The following is a 19,685-nucleotide window of genomic DNA, read 5'->3' as shown; positions in this document are numbered from 1 at the left end:
TAGCTCAGTGGGTTGCAGCACATGAATAACAAACTGCGACTTCATATTGATTAGACATATTAGATACACCGGGCTTAACTATATATTTAACTCGATTACTTTATCCTAACCAGAGCATGATAAACTAAGGGTAAATGGTGGACAGAAAAGACCATGTGACCGAACAACGAGGGAGCCTCAAACCAAAATGGCCGTCGTTCTGCTCCCGGCCCTTTTATCGCATTAGGCCTAACAGGAGTTTCGGACTATTGGTTAGGCTAAAACTAAGCGGACTGGTTTTAGATATACTGTGCTAATCATATATTAATATTTGGTCACCACATGCCGAAGGCAGCGGCCCCCAGTGTCGCCCCCGAGCTCCGATTCTGCGTGGACTACCGGGGGCTCAATGACGTCACCGGGCCGATGCCCACCCCATTCCCCGAGCCGACGAACTCATTGACCGACTTGGGGCGGCCCGGTTCCTCACCACATTCGACCTCACCTGCAGATACTGGCAGATTGCGCTCACAGAGGGAGCCAAGGAGCGGTCCGCCTTCTCCACCCCAGATGGGCATTATCGCTTCCACGTAATGCCCTTCGGAATGAAAAATGCCCCGGCCACCTTCCAGCGACTGGTGAATAAGGTCCTGGCCGGGATGGAACAGTTCAGTGCGGCCTATCTAGACGACATCGCCGTTTTCAGTTCCGGATGGAGTGAGCACCTCCAGCACCTCCGGAGAGTGCTAACCGCCCTGCGCCAGGCAGGCCTCACAGTAAAAGCCAGCAAGTGCCAGATTGGGCAAGGATCAGTAGTCTACCTGGGGCACCAGGTCGGGAGCGGTCAGGTCGCCCCTCTACAGCCGAAGATCGACGCCATCCTAGCCTGGGAACCACCCACCACCCAAACGGAGGTCCGAGCCTTCCTGGGCCTCACTGGCTACTACCGAATATTCATCCGGGGGTATGGCAGCCTGGTTGGCCCCCTCACCGAACTCACATCCAAAAAACAGCCCAAGAGGGTGCAGTGGACGACTGCCTGCCAGGAAGCGTTCGATGCCCTAAAGAAGGCCATGTGCACGGCCCCCGTCCTCCAGGCTCCCGACTACTCCAAGGAGTTTGTAGTCCAGACCGATGCTTCCGAGCATGGCATTGGAGCCGTCCTGTCCCAGGTGAATGACCAAGGCCTAAACCAGCCCATCGCCTTCCTCAGCCGGCGGCTGTTGCCCAGAGAACAGAGGTGGAGCACCATTGAGCGCGAAGCATTTGCCGTAGTCTGGGCCCTCAAGAAGCTGCGCCCTTACCTGTTTGGCATCCATTTCAAAGTCCAAACCGACCATCGGCCCTTGCGATGGCTCATGCAGATGCGAGGAGAAAACCCCAAGCTACTGCGGTGGTCAATCTCCCTCCAGGGGATGGATTTCACCGTGGAACATCGCCCTGGTACGGACCACGCCAACGCTGACGGCCTCTCCCGGTTCTTCCGCCTCAGCGAAGAGAACCCCCCAAGATGATGGGTAGTTCTCTCCGGCTTTCAGCTGGGGGGGACGCGTGTTAGGCCCGGCCTCTTAGCATGGCTCTTCCTGTCCTCGCACTACCTAACCTGGTACCTGGGACCCCAAGCACACGGCCCAGCCGATCCGTCCCACCAGAACACACACACGCGACCCGGGCATCCCCGTCCATGGCCCCTCTCCTTTCGGCCACCCCGGGCACGCGTGCCCACTTCATGCACCAAGATGGCCGCCCGGCCCCAGCACAACCTGGGCCTAGAGGCGCCACTCCGGCTGGAGGACATCACGCTTCCAGGGGATGAGAGAGGGAGGAGCAGTTTCTATCGCACCTCTGAACTCCCCTGGGACGATGGGTTTCGATCGGCCCTCCGGCCTCCCTGAGGGCTGGCTCCACGCCTGCTGGGTGTCTGGGACTCCACCCGACCCGGCCCTGAAAGAATCAAAAGACAATGGCAGGAAACCTCGACAAGCGACCCCCAGGTGACAAGACCCCTGCCTGCACAGACTCCGGACATCAAAGAGGGGTCGACCTATAACAAGGGGTGCTCTGGAACTGGCCGGCAGATTCGCCTTGGAACATCTGAGCCCTGCTGAGTGACTCGCGGCTCCCTGAAGATCGTAAGACCTCCGAACTTGTGCTTGAGCCCTGCTGAGTGACTCGCGGCTCCCTGAAGATCGTAAGACCTCCGAACTTGTGCTTGAGCCCTGCTGAGTGACTCGCGGCTCCCTGAAGATCGTAAGACCTCCGAACTTGTGCCTGAGCCTGCTGAGTGACTCGCGGCTCCCTGAAGATCATAAGACCTCCGAACTTGTGCTTGAGCCCTGCTGAGTGACTCGCGGCTCCCTGAAGATCGTAAGACCTCCGAACTCGTGCTTGAGCCTGCTGAGTGACTCGCGGCTCCCCCAGACTCTCTTTGGTCCCGCCGGACCCCACGTTGACAAGCGTATCCCCCGGCTCGAGGATTGTGAGCTGTGCGCCGGGTACGCTCCTGCATTTGATCCATATTTCCCCCCAAAGACTGTCCCGCTACCTCCTACCCCCGCCAAGACTCTGTGAGCCCACGCTCTGCTTGTAAATATCTGCCTTGCTGATCATAAAGATCCTACCACTTCGATTTGATAAAGCTTGAATCCTAAGAACCCTCGGTGTGGTGTCTCTTTGTCGTGTGGTGCCGAGTGTACGATCCTAGATACGAGATTCCTCCCCTGCGGAGTCTCCCGCCAGTGCCCGGCTACGATACTTTGAGGGTGGGTCTCAGGACAGTCAGGGCCCCCTCCGGGCCCCTCTGAGGTCCCCTTCTAACACAACTTTATTCAGTTTTTACAAGAAAACCATAAAAGTTAAACAACACCTTAAAAAAGACTCCATCAACTAATTTTGGCAGTATACATTTTTTCTCCTGCATACCTTATTTGCTTTACTCCTCTATATTACGCGAAAATGCTAAATCGCAGAATTGAAATGTTGGTAACCTCAAAAATTGTGCTTTGTGTAAACAGACTAACTTAGGGGCATATTTACAAGCTGGCAATAGAAAATTATCGCCGCTTTTGCGGCCGTCTTCAGCCGAAAAGCGGCGATAATTTTATCGCCTAATTAGCAAGGGATTCCTAATGCCCAGCTTTGCATCTCTAATGAGATGCAAAGTGGGCGTCCCTTACCTAACCTGACAGGAGAATTGTCACTATGCGACATTTCTCCTATCATCAAGCCCCACGCTATGAAGCATAGCGGCAGGAAAAGTAGCGATAACCCCTGTTATCGCTACTTTCCTCACGCCTGCTTCAGGGCTGACTTAGCCATGATATCCTATGGAAGGTGGATATCATGCCTAAGTTTGTGAAGCCCTATCAACAAGCTAACGCCACACTACATGAGATTATCGCTGGGTTTCCAGCGATAATCTCACGTTAGGCAGTTAGCGTGAGGATATTTATCGCTGAGGAGATAAGCGTTACTAATAGCACTCTATCTCAGCGATAAAAATCCACGTTAGCCGGCGATAATGATCCTAGCGCTAAGTGCGCTTAGCGATAATTATCGCCGGGTGTTGTTGATATGCCCCTTAGTGCCTTATTACGATGTTGGTGGGTCCGTGAATGGCTGTAAATGCAGATATGGAAACATGCGAGGGACAACAGACCTGCAGCCCGACATTTGCATTTACTAAATGGTAACAAAAATAATCAAGGAGCCTCTGCCTTTCAGAAGGACAGAGGCTGCTTTCAAAAATAAAAAGTTGTGATTCAGTAAATTGCATTGAGGTTAACATACAGCAGTATCTTGAGCCTCTCTCTGCCCCCCCCCCCCAGTGACAGCAGCCACCATTCAGAAGGTGGAAGCTGCCCTGCGTAAGCAGCTTTCACTTTAAAAATCCCCTTTTTGGGAGTCGATAACACGTCAGTGGCTATGGACCTTAAGTGTGGTCGCAAACCATTTCACTTTGCAGAATCAAATTGCAAAAGAGCTGGATACACCCATTACACACCCACTTTACTTTAATATGCAATTCAGTATGAGTCACAAAGTGTCCTTAAAGTCGAAAAGACATTTCCATCTCACAACGAGCCCTTGGTACATTGTGACTCACTGTTCGCAGCAGCAAAACCCTTGATTTTATGACTTGCAGGCTTTGTGACCACAAAATACTTTTAATACATCATGCCCTTTGTACTTTTACAATGAGCACGTATAAAAACATTGTTTTCATTTCAGGAACTGTTAATAAAAATGCGTAACATGCATTAAAAAAACTGATGTTAGTAAAGTGAATGACTCACCCATCTCAAGACAGAAAGTACATGATGCTTTTCATAATAATAATTATAAATCTGAATGCAGGAATACACTCGAATCTTGAAAGTAATCCAAATAAAGCCAGGCACTAAATCAGGCTTGTTCAGCTACACCAGAGAATTGCAGAAACTGACAATGGGCTGTTTGTGAACCTAATTAAATGCTTAATACAAATATAAGAGATCCCATTTCCTTCCTGGGCCACCCGATAAGTGATAGTTATAATTCTGCATTGCTACAGTTATTACAGACCTCCGTGCACTAGATGTGTGTACGGAGGCTCTGCTGGCAGCGCTACAAAGCACAAAGGCACTGCCAGAAATCTGGGGAGAGAATTAATGCATCAGGAGACGAGACCAGGAGTCTCAGCTCCTTAGCTGGGACTTTTAGGCACCACGTGTAATTCATCCTGCAGCCAAGGAATTCATTTATAGGGCGCCGCCTGCAAACATCCAGAACAATTTAGCAAGCTCCTGCCAACATTGATGAACTTACAAAGAAACAAGCAGTGGGTAAATCATCAACTCTAATCTGCAACATTTGTCAGGTTTCTGATTATTAACAGGAAGGAAATCATTCTCGTGGGAAGTCAGATAATGCAGTTTACCTTCAATCAATGAACCAAAGAAATTAGCAGGATCTTTGATAAGCATCATACATATATATCAGAAATGCCTCAGTTACTGTTCCAAAAGGATCCTGAACTCATCTTAGACGCAGTCTTGAGAGTTTATAGGCAGTGCTTAATTTGTGCCTGACCTTCACTCAGTTTTGGGGGAAAAGATTTATTTTTCATTAATAGATTTTGACCCAGTGTAAGAGAGAGAAAGCAGAAAATGGATAAAGAGGTAGGCAGAGAAAAAAAAGGAAAGGAGTGACAGGAAGATGAAACAGTACTTGCAATAGTGAGATGCAGATAAAAGGGATGACAAACAATCAGCAAGAGTGTGATAAAAAGACAGGAAGTGTAGGCTGGCGGAAGAAAGAATCATGAGCTGAAATCAAGACTAGACAGTCATTATGTTCGGCAACTTCGACATCACCATGGCCGGACTGGCAGCACAAAGAGGGAGAGGTGATGTTTAATGGGATAACGGAGGTTTATAATAAACAATTATGAATGAAATATAGAATAAATAATATCTGTAAATTTGTCGGTGTAGAGACAAAACCAGGCCCTAATAACATTTTTACTGCACGGGGTGAATTTTACGAAATTCATACATTTTACATTGCACAAATTTAGCATTTTGTTTTCCATTTTTACATTTCACTACCACACTGACACATTTTCCGCTTCAACCAGACTCCTGCTGGTATTACACCAGTCAAATTCATTTTACGTAATAGTTATAATTTCACATATTTTTTGTGAAAATAAACTGTTTCACATTAGAGTAAATGTGGAGTGGAAAAGTTAAATAATTCCACAAGAGGAATTTCCTCCACTATATTATTTACCAATAAGATTCTTTTCTGGACTTCCATCCAAAAGTCAGAGACTTTTCCACTGTCACCCAGTTCAAAATCATGCGTTCTGCTCCAAAGCAGGGATATTCACAGGGGTGTAAGCCATGCACAAAAGAAGATCAAGGTGTACACCAAATCATGGCATAGTCACATTCAGAATACAAGCAAAAGGAAGGAGCACAATCAGCTCAGATGTATCAGTGTATAATGAAAGAAGAACAAGCAAAATACCAGCTTCAGATTTACAATCTCACAGACCATAATCAGGGGCGGCTCCTCCGCAATTCCAGAAGAGCATAGCCCCACTGGCTCAGAGCCAGCAGTAGAAAAATAAAACAATATTTCATTATTGTTTTTTTTTCCAGCTGCTGGCTGAGCCAACATGCGCAGGGAGGAGCGGGCAAGGGCATGGGTGAGGGAGGAGGAGTAGTGAGTGCACATTTAAGTGCGGATGTCAGTTTGGTGGGGTGTCTAAGGCCGGCCAAACTGGCATGTGCACTGATGTTCTCCAACCCAGCTGTATTGCACAGCCGAGTTGAAGAAACAGCACAGACTCCCTGTGTCTGGGTGAGCATTAATCCAGCTTGCTCAGGCCAATCCCCATGCTGCTCTCATGCTTGAGAGCAGTGGGGGGATTGGATGGGGAGTCCCTGATGCTGTACCACGGACTGCTGGGACCAGGAACTGTAAGCAGAGGAGCGCAAGGCGGTCGGCAGCACCAGGTAAGTATTTTTTTTAATTTTTTAAATAATAATAAAAATGAGGGGGCGCTCACCCGCCCACCACTCTTTATCTCTGTCTGCTGCCACAGGCCGTACCATATTCAACAATCATTTCTAAACCATAATCGAAGGTGACATCGACGGACCTCTATATCTGGATCAATTTCAAACCCCTAAAGCCAACAGCACGAAGAACATGCATGCTGAAAGCCACACACCATAAATTCGTGAATATTGGATATAGGCTTCATTGCTAACAAACACACAAAATCAACATAAATCATGCATGCAAAAACCATCAATCACGTTTAGAAATGTATATGTCTAAATAGTATTGTTTGGCAGATTTTACACAGCATGCACACGCCTAGACAAATGCAGCAAAAGTATAAAAATGACACCCACTTTATGTGCTCCCGGGATTTGCACATGTTGACGTGTGCAGGGATCATGGCACTCCTTGCTCACATGCTGTAATGTGACAGACGTAGAATGAAATAGAAGGGATTTACTCGGCCTCATTGAAGGAGCTCCCAATGGCTCAGTGGATCTAGAGTTTCTCACCCCAGGCATTCGGCCCTTGAGGAGCATCCTGCTTAAGAAGAGCAGTGCATGCTCTCATCTGCTCCTGATGGTGTCTCACTCTGGTGTACTGTCCATGCAGTGTCTTTAGGATGACTATTTAAGTGCGAGACAAGCCTGGTCAATAGTGTGAACATTTACAACCTACTAAACTTCAACATTTAAAATACTGGATTCCCCACGGAGAAAAGTAAGATCCATTCTGGGAGCCAAGACAGAAGAGAATGGACATTAGGTGATAAAGTCAAGAGGTTTACTCTTTGGGATTATGCAGAGCTGTGATATCTGGTGAATGATTTTTGTGTGGGTCATGTTATGTTTATTCTCCAGGAGGTCTGCTTACATTGCGAGGCCATACAATGAGGACACATGGCACCATGCTGGTTGATTGAGGGGAGTGCTGAGTCACTCTATATGGTCATGAGGTGTGATCAGATGAAGAAGGGGGTAAATGAGGTTAGAAAGGGCCACCATCTGTCCTAAATGTCTATTACATAGGTCATGAAGGGTCATAATGAAAGCCAGGCAAACCACAGGGTTGTATCAAAGCAAAGCCAATGTGAGGTCAGTTCACAACAAAGAAAGAGCTAAATGATGTCTTCAAGTGACCATAGGTCATCTAGGTCATGCTGCCGTGAGATTCATGCAGCTCAAGGGGTGGATTCTTGTGCTTTTATGGCCAGAAATCCTTTCTTTTCTTATTATTATTGGGTTGCCCCCTTGCTCCTGTTTGTTTTCCTTAATGGAGGATGCCCCACAGCACCTCTTCTGCTTGCCTCTACTGTAAGACATGTCCTCACCTGCAAGTGCTGCAGTGTTTATTTACATGTTGCAGTGCTGGTGACAAGATCTCCATTGCAAAGGTGTATGAGACAGGAAAGCTTCCTAGTCTCTCAAACTAACCCCCTCTTAACATCAGTGATTACTTCCGCTTGTCCACGCAATGACAGTGATGGATTTTGGCATCTCATAAGTGGTGGTAAGGTACATGCACCCTAGACTTGGTTGTCTGCCTACAACAGCAAATCTGTGTTGTCTACCATTCCTGGGACCCCTCAAGCCATGTGAATTTGTCGCAAGAGTGTGCTGAATGAGAGAGGATGGTGTGCTGTATTCTGGTAGCTCCACTTTGTGTGTAGTCCAAAAAAGTGTGGTAGCCATTGAGATGGTGAGATTGAGATGGTGGTAAGCTGTACCATTAGCTGTCTCTACTTGCCTCTTAGTTTTGCTCTCTTCTCCACCTCCCCTTCTTGCAAAGGCCTTTTCAGTCAGGTTGTGGTGTGTCTGGTCGGAATAAATATATTCTTCAGTGGAAAACCAAGGAACCCAGGGATTTTGGTCAGGTGTCAGGGTATAGCCTTAATAAAACGAAAACACAAATAGTTAAAAATTCATATGTTATATTTAATGATTGTAGGGTAAGTAGCTCGGCAGTCTATTTAGGTATAGAAATTTCGGCAGATTTAGACAAGGTGGTTGAGCAGAATATTGCTCCCTTAATGGCGAGACTAAAATTAGATCTCGATAGGTTGAATAATCTGCACCTTTCCCTATTAGGATGTACAAACGTTATCAAAATGATGGTATTGCCTAAATTTTTATACCTGTTTCGTGCAATACCTCTATTTTTTGGTGCAAAATGGTTTCAGATCTTGGAATTGGTATTAAATAGATTTATTTGGGCTCACGGTAAGACCAGGAGAGCATACAGATTTATGACCCTTCCAAGGGCCAGAGGAGGGTGGGGCGCTCCCGATTTTAGGCTATACTATCTGGCTACCGCACTGCATTATATGCAGGGATTAATTGGTGGAGGGGAGCATCCTAGAATCTCCAAAATGTCAACTGAAGTTTACTCGATAGTCCTGGGGGCGGAGGCTGAGAACTGTTTCCTAAATTGCACGGACTTTGCATATTTTAAAAGGACAAGGTTTAAGACAGTCGTTGCTGCTGTTAACATCTGGACAGCTTTTTTGAAAAAGTTTGGTTTGGGTAGATACAACAGTTACACCCGCTTGTTTAAGAATAGATCCTGGCCAGGAGATATATTCGCAGACTCATTGTTTGCATCTTGGGAACACAATGGGATCAGGAGGATTGGGGATATTCTGGGACTGGATGGTATTCTGCAATTTGCAGATTTAGTAACCAAATTTCACATTGATACAAGGTCTTTTTTCAAATATCTACAGGTCAGAAGCTTTCTGATTACCAAGCGCGGAGGGTTGACAGGGTTTAAAAGTAATGTATTATTAGATATGATTGAGAAAGGGGGAGATTGCAATATACGTAGTTTTTACGCTTGCCTTCTCACTACTAAGAAAGATGATCTTGATAAATATGCTACTAAGTGGGCCTCGAAGTTAGGTATTGACACAGCTTGGTTTCAGGAATCATTGGCTCTTGGTCACACGGTTTTATGTTCAGCACCTTTACAATCACAGCATTATAAAACTATTTATTTTCTTTATTACACTCCAGCTAGAATTGCTCAATGGGGCGGCACCTCAGGGACAGATTGTCCACGGTGTAACCACGCACAGGCGGATATAATTCACATCTTTGCCACTTGTTCTCAATTGGCTACTTTGATTAGGGAGGTAGAGGGATTTCTAGCGGGACATTTAGGTTTTCAAATTAAGATTACACCTACGGTGGTTCTTTTGGGAATAGTAACAGATGGTCAGGCTTCTTGTCAAGAGTTTGTCTTTATTGCTATGGCAGTTTTTCGGTTGTTAATAGCAAGAGCCTGGCGTGACAAAGATGCTCCCACCATGAATCAATGGTTGGCCAACTTGTTGTTCGCCTATAATTTAGAAAAAGGGATCTACGAACGGAAAGGTCGAAGGGGGAAGCAATTAGGCCTGAGAATTTGGGATCCATTACGGAGATGGAAAGAACGGGTGATGTAAATATGGTGGCTGAACATGATTTGATTGCTTGTTGTTAAAATGAAATTGTGATAATGGCTGTATTGAAGGTATATTTGGTTTATAATTTTTGAATTGTACAGTTTAAATGTCGAACTCTATGCTGTGCTATATTGTTATATCTGGTATGAAAATTTCTTTTAAATATAAATAAAAAAAAAAAAAAGGAAAACCAAGGAACCCCTTGTGTGAGAGACTGTCTCGTGCCTGCAAGTAGCCATACCTATACAAACAAGAGCCATGACCGGTGGGCAGTGTCAATCGCCAGTGCCCTTCGTCCTGCTCATGGAAATGAGCTTCAGACTCAGAGACAACCACAAAATGGCTGAGGCTTGCTTGAACTGAATATTAAAAGACCCAATCAATTATTACGTGATGCCCTCCGAATACATGGGGGCAGATTTATGAGCCCCTTGCGCCACTTTTGCGTCACTTTTAACATGGGAAAAGTGACGCAAAAGTGGCGCAAGGGGCTCATAAATCTGCCCCATGGTTTCCTTGACACTTCCCCATTTTAGGATGCCTGTCTTGTCATCTTAGGTGTGAACTATACAGCAAAGATGAATTGGTTGATTACCTACAAATTGCGAAGTGCTGCTCAAGGTATCCCCTATTATTTCCATGGCTCTCAGCCTGAGGGCTTTTTTGTCCTTTGTCCCTACAGCTGAGCTCTGAATGACTAATTTTCCTACCCCCATTGTGTAGATACACCCCTGATGTGCCTGCTGTGTTGGTGCGATCCACTTATCTTCTGGACAGAACCATGTGGGTTCTCAAAGCCTGGACCACTCCAACACAAGTTCCAAGCACATCACACAGCTTCAACTCCTCCACAGAGTCTACGAGGTGGCAGCTATCCAACTTTACAACCGAGGCCCGAGTGCTGTAGAGCACCTTTCCAAATAGATAAGATTGAAAACATTACACTTTCAGAACTCGAGTCTGATTTCAGCACATAAACTGCATTTACCATTTGGCACGTGTTGCATGTGTCCTCATTTAGGAGCATTGATTACAATCTAAAAAGGGAAGGTGGACATTCCCCTCTTGGAAATGTTATCTGTGAACTGTCTCATTTCTCTCGATTATTGAAGTTGCGGTGAGTAAAAACCCTACTCTTTTGGAAAACAAGCCCGTGCCTCGATCATGTAGACACTGTTGCAATATATGTGTTTATGCCCTAACCCTACATCACCCTCCAAAAGTACGTTCTCGCAGTTCATGCATGAGAGCCCGTGAAAGTCACAGTGATATTGACAGAGCACTCAGGTGCAGATGTGATGAAAGCGATAATTGCCACAAGGATTTCACCATTACCTGTGAGTGTCTAGGCTTGGAAGCTAGTTCAAGGTAACAGCGAGGCTAAACCACAGTGCTTAAGTTGAGCTGGTGTTTTCAGGTGCTCGCCACTGGCACTTAGTTGTCAGCACTGGCGCTTCTGACAGTCTACAACAAGGTGGCTGTCTGGCTAATTTATAGATGACCACAACAACAGTTAATTATTAATTCAACATACATAAAAATGAATATTACCTGCCGCCCAAGCTGTTCTTATAGCCTGGGGGGCTTGGAATAGCTCGAATTGTCACACTTGTAGGCAGCCCCGGCCTGTGGAGGGAGTTCTGTGGGGCAGAGAGGCGAGGGGGGGGGGGGGTACTAAAAAACGGAATATGGATAATTGGAGGTAAGTAAACAATTAAATAAATAAAACGAATTTCGTAGCGCGCGCTGCATCGCAAAATGCAATGCAGTGCGCGCTACGAAATTCGTTTTATTTATTTAATTGTTTACTTACCTCCAATTATCCATATTCCGGTTTTTAGTACCCCCCACCCTGCCCCGCCTCTCTGCCCCACGGAACTCCCTCCACGGCCGTGGCTGCTTGTAGGAGTGTGATGGTTAGTATTTGTGTTGTTACTATCATTAGCACCATGGTAATGTGTGGTGCAAGCTGAAGTGGCCTCCTAACGAGAGCCCAGGCACTTATGTTTTTTTTACAATTTAAGCACTGTTAAAGCAGCACAGAGTGAGTGAAGCAAAGGGGGTTGTTGGTATGCCAACCATGCTCACTTGCTGCTAGGCAGAGTGTGATGTAGTCATAAGGTGATGGGAGCTGTGGGTGTCTACCATTTTGGAGTTAACAATTCCATTCTATCGAGAAAAGCAGGACTAATAACACTGTGACCAAACGTGATGGTGTGTGCAGTGGGGCTCTATTGTGTCTCCACACTGTGGTCCACTGTTGGTATGCAGCTAGGATATATTTCACCACAATAAAGGTATATAAATGAAATAAAAATGAAACATCCTAATTTGGTGATCGTTTCAGCAGCAATATCATCTTGTCCAGCTCATGGGAGTCTGTGTTTCTTTATTTTTATTCTTAAAACCCACTTATTCTGCAGGCAACAGATTTGTTTTAGGTAGGCGAGGCAAAATTTAAATTATGCAGTCGTAATTTCCGTTATTTGGGGAATTTCGCATTGCGCTTATTATTAGGACTGGGCAAAATTTCCGTTCCGTTCGCGGAATTTGCGATAATTTGGCATTTCCGCGCTCCGCGGAGAGCGTGGAAATGTCAAAATTTCCGCATTCCCCAGCTTTGCGATAATTTGGTTCTTGCTCGCACTGTAAAATAATACATTCTCGCGCGCACGCGTTCGCCGACAAGTTTTCCCGATCCGGTCGCGTTCTCCATGAGATGTTGTATTGTTTTAGCCATTTGCGCTGTCTCGCGACAGTTCGCGTCCGCAGTGACGTCATGCGTCGCACGATCACGTCTTTTTTCTCGCGATCATGCACCGCGAGACAACTGAAAACAAGATGGCCGCGCCCGTGAGCAACCGCAGGGGTAAGTTAGCAACCCGCAACCATGCAAATAATATCGCGAACGGGCGGGAAAAAATACTTCTGCATCTTCGCGATATTTCTGCTTGTTTGCGGAGATTTTTAACATTTTCGCGATAATTTGCGAAAGTCGCTTTCGCAAATTCCGCCCACCCCTACTTATTATATGAAATCCTAAAAATTACGCAGGTATGCCACATTGAATAATTACATGCTATTAGTGGTAAAAGTTGATCGCAATCATTTGGTAGTAATGTGAACGAGCAGAATGTGAGCGGTTGTTGTTTGGGCCACTTGTGTTTTCCCGCCATGTTTTTACCACAAAATGCATCTTCATGTCTGTAATTTATGCAAAGGTGCATTTCACACTCAAATAAAGAGCTAAAAAATTGATTTTCATTACACATAATTATGCATAATTTCAAGCAATTTCCCAAAATTGCACATAATTATGGAAAAGCCCTTTACGCAAATTTCACACACCCCTGGCATTAAGCAGTTTCATCAATTTATTATGGTCAGTTTAGCACACACTGCCCCCCAGTTTGGATTTTCCGGAAGAATGCACAAGCAGCAAATGGTCATAGGCTACAAATGGCTTTATTCGGGCCAACTTACAAAGGTTTTTAAGAGTAATTCAAGAGTACAAAATGGCTTGGGAAACATGTTTGTCAAAAAAACCTGGGCTGAAGTCTTGGTATGCCCTATGTAAGATGCACGTGGCCTTGGATGTACTGCGCTGACGGGTTGCCAGTGGAGTTGTGCCAGGAGTGGAGATACATGCACTTGGTGGTTCATTTTTAGTTAACCTTCTTACTACTGCATTCAGTAACAGCTGAAGGCGCAAGGGCCCACCACAATAATCTAGCCTGGAAACACTCACAACTTCAATTTCTCCTTGTGTTTGGATGCCCGTATGATATACCGGATAGTACACAAGATTCCCAGTTTTAAGTGGTAGCTGGCGATGAAGACTGCAGCACTTGTGCTGCTGGGCAAATTTAGATCCACCGCCTTTGATATTATCTGGTACACAATGCTAAATACTGCAAACATAAAGGCATGGTTAATGTTAAGGATAGCTGTTAAATATTAGCCAGCCAGTGGCCCATGGTCAACACATATATGCATATATTTGTGCTATTCATCTGCATGAATGCCTAAGAGAGTCCAATCAATCAATCAAGAGGCTTTATTCGAGAAATTCTCATAAAAGCAGTACACACAATGATAATTTTTAGAAAACATTGTTAAGAGAGTCACAAATTGTGGTGGTTCAAAACTTGTATAAATCTTTGAGTCTTGAAATCTCAAATGTGCTCCTCGCACCACAAGCAGGTCTCCTCAGTGCCCGTTCTCCTTGAATACATGCATATATTTACATAAGGTACAATCTGCCAGCCAAGCTGACGCCTTACCTTCTGGTGGGGGTCACATTAATCCTCTCCCTCTGCTCTCATTCCCATCAACAAGGATCTGGTGTCAGCCTCACAGACTCCACACATCTGCTGAAAAAAAAAACTTTTCTCTTACCTCTACTGACATTCATGATTGATGCTCTGCCAAATAATCATACATAATAGCTGTCCAAGCACCTTTTTGCCAAAACACTTTTTTTTAGGTCTGGCTTGATAGCACAGTAATCTGATAGATCCACTGTTACCAATTCTGCAAACTATACATAGGCTTTGACTCCACCCGAGGAGCATTTGTCTCTCACCTCAAGCTATTGACTATTTGGTGTTATCATTCCACCCACAAGGAAGGGCTTCCATTAGAATGTATAAGGGACTATTTAACATCTGATAAGAACACTCAACCAGCAAACTGTTTGCACCTTCAATTCTTTATCTCCTATATGCATTTTATAAAGAAAGTATTGCAGAGTCCACTGGGCCGAATTGCAACCTTAACATATATTGTACATAAACAATTTGTCAAACTTTTGCTACCTACTACTCTTACTTTGTCTACCGATTGATCTTGTTCTGAGCAGATAGGGACTGGATATTCAGAATATGAGCAACCATCCAATGAGGACCAGGAATGGGATATTTGCTATCTTTATATTTAACTTATTACAGTCAATAATACTCTACAGCCAGTGTAAATAACTCAAAAACTCAATGATTTACCCACAAAAAATGATGAGACAGAATCAGCAGAATGTAGTTTAAATTTTAAAGTTTATTTATTTTGTAAATCAAGAACATGAACATTAAAAATGAGATAGCATACAGCCCTAATATCAAATTAGTAAGTGATTTAATGAAGTAATATCAGGCCTCTGAAGTTAAAGGAGAAACCTTCCTCAGCCGAGGCAGGTATGGTCTCATACAGTGTATGTCGACAGGGAAATCTGTTGAGCCTCATACAAACCCTCAGAAAAGTTCAGCAAAGTTCCAAGTGACCAGTTCCAGTTTGTTTAAGACAGCAATCTGTCTTCGTCTATCGATGCTACAGGAAAGTCACAGCAGCATGACGTGAACCCTTCAGCCGAAAGGTTCAAAACTGCGCTAGCACACAGGTCGGCAGCAAATCGAAGTGTTATGCCACAAGTCTTCAGTTGTCCAAGCTGTCACCATCACCCTTTCGCTCTCTCTCACTCTCGAACTCTGCCAGCCCTCCTCTGTTCCCAACATTTTAGCAATTATACTCCATAAGTTTCCGGTGTAACACACCCTGGCATCACCAAAAATGGGAGAACACTTGGTTTCCATTGGTCAAGCAAAATGAGACAAGGGTAATGTAGCAGGAAAGAAGATACAAGTCTGGAAAAATTAAGTATATCGATTACGCAGTTTCCTTAAGTCATGTAGGCGTAGAACAAATTGAATAATGAAATATTTCAGAAGAATAGTGCTAGAATCTGACAATTTATTTTCCTAAGCAACTGTTCTAGAATATTTCATATTTGTATCAATTGTTCCATTCTGCCCAAAGGATGTCAAAGGAAACAGTTATTGTTCAAATACATTTTGCAATTCTAGTGAGTTTTCCCAGGGGCTTTGAAACATTCAGTCTGTGACAACTGGAAGAAGGGGAAGTAAAAGATAAGGCCTACATGAAATTCAGCTAATATACGACAATGACCATGTTAAATTGTGAATCAACACTTAATAAGCGACGATCATGTAACTTCAGAAGACATTAACAAACATTTCAATTTCTTTGCAAAACTAATACATGTAAGTATAGGGTACTCATATTTTTTTTGTAAGTATCAACGTTTATCATGTAGAAAAATAGTAATTAATCTCATCATATGAATGTTATTCAGGGTTTACATATATACGCATTTAGAGAAAGTTTCACAAGAACACTTAAACAAAACCATGTAGCACCAAATTTTCTTTTGTCATTTTCGGTGAACATGTTATAACATGAACTAATAATTTTGCACTTTTCTCAAGGAAATCATTCTATTGCACATTTATTTTCCTTTTAGACTTATTAATATAACAGCTAACACAAGGAGATGATGGACGGAGCGTCGTTCTTTAGCTCACTTCGCCACCTAGATTCAGACCCAGCTATATGCAAATCAGTCTTGAACCTGTGTCTCATGGGAACAGTCCAGTCCAAACTGCCAAGCCAGGTCTTCCCTGAACCCTAAACAAGCATCCTGGATCCGGTTTCAGGGTAACACCCCTCATCAGCCAGACTAGCTTGAATTCAGTGGCAAAGTGAGCAAGGGACTGGGCATACCCTGCCAACTTAGGGCAAACAAAGCAAACACAAGGAGATGATGGACGGAGCGCTGAAACTTTTCAAACACTCACCCCCGGTCACAGATCTGGGTTGAATCCCTCATCGTTCTTTAGCTCACTTCGCCACCTCAGTTCAGACCCAGCTTTATGCAAATCTGTCTTGACCCAGTGCCTCATGGGAGTATTCCAGCCTGAACTGCCAAGCCAGGTCTTCCCTGAACCGGAAACAAGCATCCTGGGACCGGTTTCAGGGTAACACCCCTGATCAGCCAGGTTAGCTTGAATTCAGGGGCAAAGTGAGCAATGGACCCACGTCTGGGCATACCCTGCCAACTTAGGTTCACTTTGCCAGTGACACTCTAAATTTGCCCACCTCAAATGTCTGCTTTTCTATCAATGTTTTTAGGCATTGGATTAGCTCAGTGCTATCCACGCCGAGATAGAAAAGGACAAAGTCTTTTGCCATTTCTACAGCAAAGTCTTTAAGCATAAGATTAGCACAGTGCTATCCTTGCTGAGCTGTAAAATGACAAAAGCCATTTATCACTCGAGGCACAGTATTACAGCTTTGGATTGGTAAAATACCATTCAAGCCAACCTGAAATGAATAAAAGAAACCCCTGACACGTGTTTCGCTGTCAATACAGCTCTTCAGGGAGGTTTAGCTTTGTCCAGACACAAAAGAGCACCCAGTATAAGTCAAAATAATACCCTTGCTGGCCAATCCAAAGCTGTAATACTGTGCCTGGAGTGGTAAATAGCTTTTGTCATTTTACAGCTCAGCATGGATAGCACTGTGCTAATCCTATGTTTAAAGACTTTGATGTAGGAATGGCAAAATACTTTGTCCCTTTCTATCTCAGCGTGGATAGCACTTTTTGCTAATCTTATGCTTAAAAATGTTGATAGAAAAGCAGACATTTGAGGTGAGCAAATTTAAGTGTTGCTGGTGCTCTATACAGGAGCTGCCGTTCGCATAAACTTGGGAACTACCCAGAGTTCTCTGCTTCTTTTTTGCACAATTTATGCATCACTCATTGCCTGCAAGGGTATTGTTTTGATATATATAAATAAATAAATATATATATATATATATATATATATATATATATATATATATATATATATATATATATATATATATATATATATATTCCAATCGAAACTGCTCCCAGTTGAGGAGACCACGAGGAACACCCCACTGTTGAAAAGCAGATCCGTGTGCTGAGGGCACAGAAAACGGAACAACGTACCTGTTTGGAATGGGCGTCACGAAAGCAGCAAGCGGGATCCTTCCGCACAACGACCCAACGGGATCATATTTGGGGAGGAAAAGGTAAAGCGACATCCACTATGGACATTAATTGGCTAAGAACTACATTAACCAGAATGCCGTGCAAGCACGCGTCCAATGGGGCGGGACCATTACTTGAAATCATCTGTGATAAACCGGCAAGCTGCTCCTTTCCCCCTTACACGCCAGCCAGTGAACAAGGAAACATATCCGAAACGCGTATGGCAGACATGGTGGTACATTACGCTGTGAGGACGTATCTTAGCCTGCTGTTGCCTCCCAGACAATAAAAGGTTTAAACTGAACGTTGTGTGTGGTGTCCTCAACTGGGAGCAGTTTCGATTGGAATATATATACATATATATATATATATATATATATATATATATATATATATATATATATATATTATCTACTGGCGGTCGCCAGTAGATAGTTAGAGTTAGGACCGTGTTTCCATAGGAAATCCGCAACATTCTATTTGGAATAACTTTGGCGCCGATTGACGAATCCTCGCGAAATTTTCAAAATAGGTGGGGCGCTCCGCTCCGCTCCTTCCCTGAAAGTCTCGGGGGGATTCGTCAAGCGGGGGCTGAGAAAATGGGGGGGTCCCAAAACGCATTTTCCCCATGCATTTTTCCATAGGATCTTTAGTCCAAGCTACAGCCCGAACGGCTGAACAGAATTACTTGAAATTTGGCAGAGAGGTAGTCCTCAGGTCAGGGATGTGCCTTTTGCAGGTCTGATGTAAATCTGTTGAGTATTTCCTGAGAAAATAGCATTTAAATCAATATATATATCTAAAAGCGCGCACCGTGCGCGTACGGTAAAACTTACCGTACGCGCACGCTGCCGTGCGCGAGCACGATTCTGATTGGTTGTTAGATCTTAGTAAACATTCGAATTGGTCGAAACCAGGAAGTTTCGGCCGCCATTTTGTCTCTCGCAGTCTGAGGGGGTGAAAAACAAAGGTGGAGAACGTGACAAGGGGGCATGGTGGACAGTTCCTGACCCCCTAGCCTTTGTCAGGGGGTCCCAGAAGGACCCCCAAGGGCCAAAATGCCCTTTAATTTTTTTGCGAAAAATCGCGGAGTACGCGTCGCGTGCGCGTACGGTTCGAAACGGAAAAATTCCGCGAACTGTGAAAAACCTTAAAAAAAAACAAAAAAAAAACATAACTTAGCATTTTAAAAACCGTATAAATTCACTGAAAAAACCATAGGTTTCACACACGTTATAGTTAGGAATTAGCATTTAAAAAACCTTGCAAATTCACTTAAAAAACCATAGGTTTCACACATGTTATAGTTAGCTGAACATTTCACTCGTGAAAAACCATTGAAATTCCCCCGTTATAGTTAGTGCAGGCAACTATAACTCACGCGACCGCAATCCTCTGCTGATGACGTCAGATATTACATCACTGATGACATATGTGTCTTTCTGAAAAATAAATATTTGTAATATATGTATAGCTAAAGATTAATGGAAGAAGAAATGGGTAAATAAGTGTCTAAATACAGTGATGTAATATCTGACGTCATCAGCAGAGGATTGCGGTCGCGTGAGTTATAGTTGCCTGCACTAACTATAACGGGGCAATTTCAATGGTTTTTCACGAGTGAAATGTTCAGCTAACTATAACATGTGTGAAACCTATGGTTTTTTAAGTGAATTTGCAAGGTTTTTTAAATGCTAATTCCTAACTATAACGTGTGTGAAACCTATGGTTTTTTCAGTGAATATATATATATATATTACCTACTGGCGGTCGCCAGTAGGTAGTTATAGTTAGGACCACGTTTCCATAGGAAATCCTCAACATTCTATTTTGAATAAC

Source organism: Triturus cristatus, chromosome 2_1 (assembly GCF_964204655.1).
Source record: "Triturus cristatus chromosome 2_1, aTriCri1.1, whole genome shotgun sequence".
Taxonomy (NCBI): domain Eukaryota; kingdom Metazoa; phylum Chordata; class Amphibia; order Caudata; family Salamandridae; genus Triturus; species Triturus cristatus.
This window is presented reverse-complemented; position numbering follows the sequence as displayed.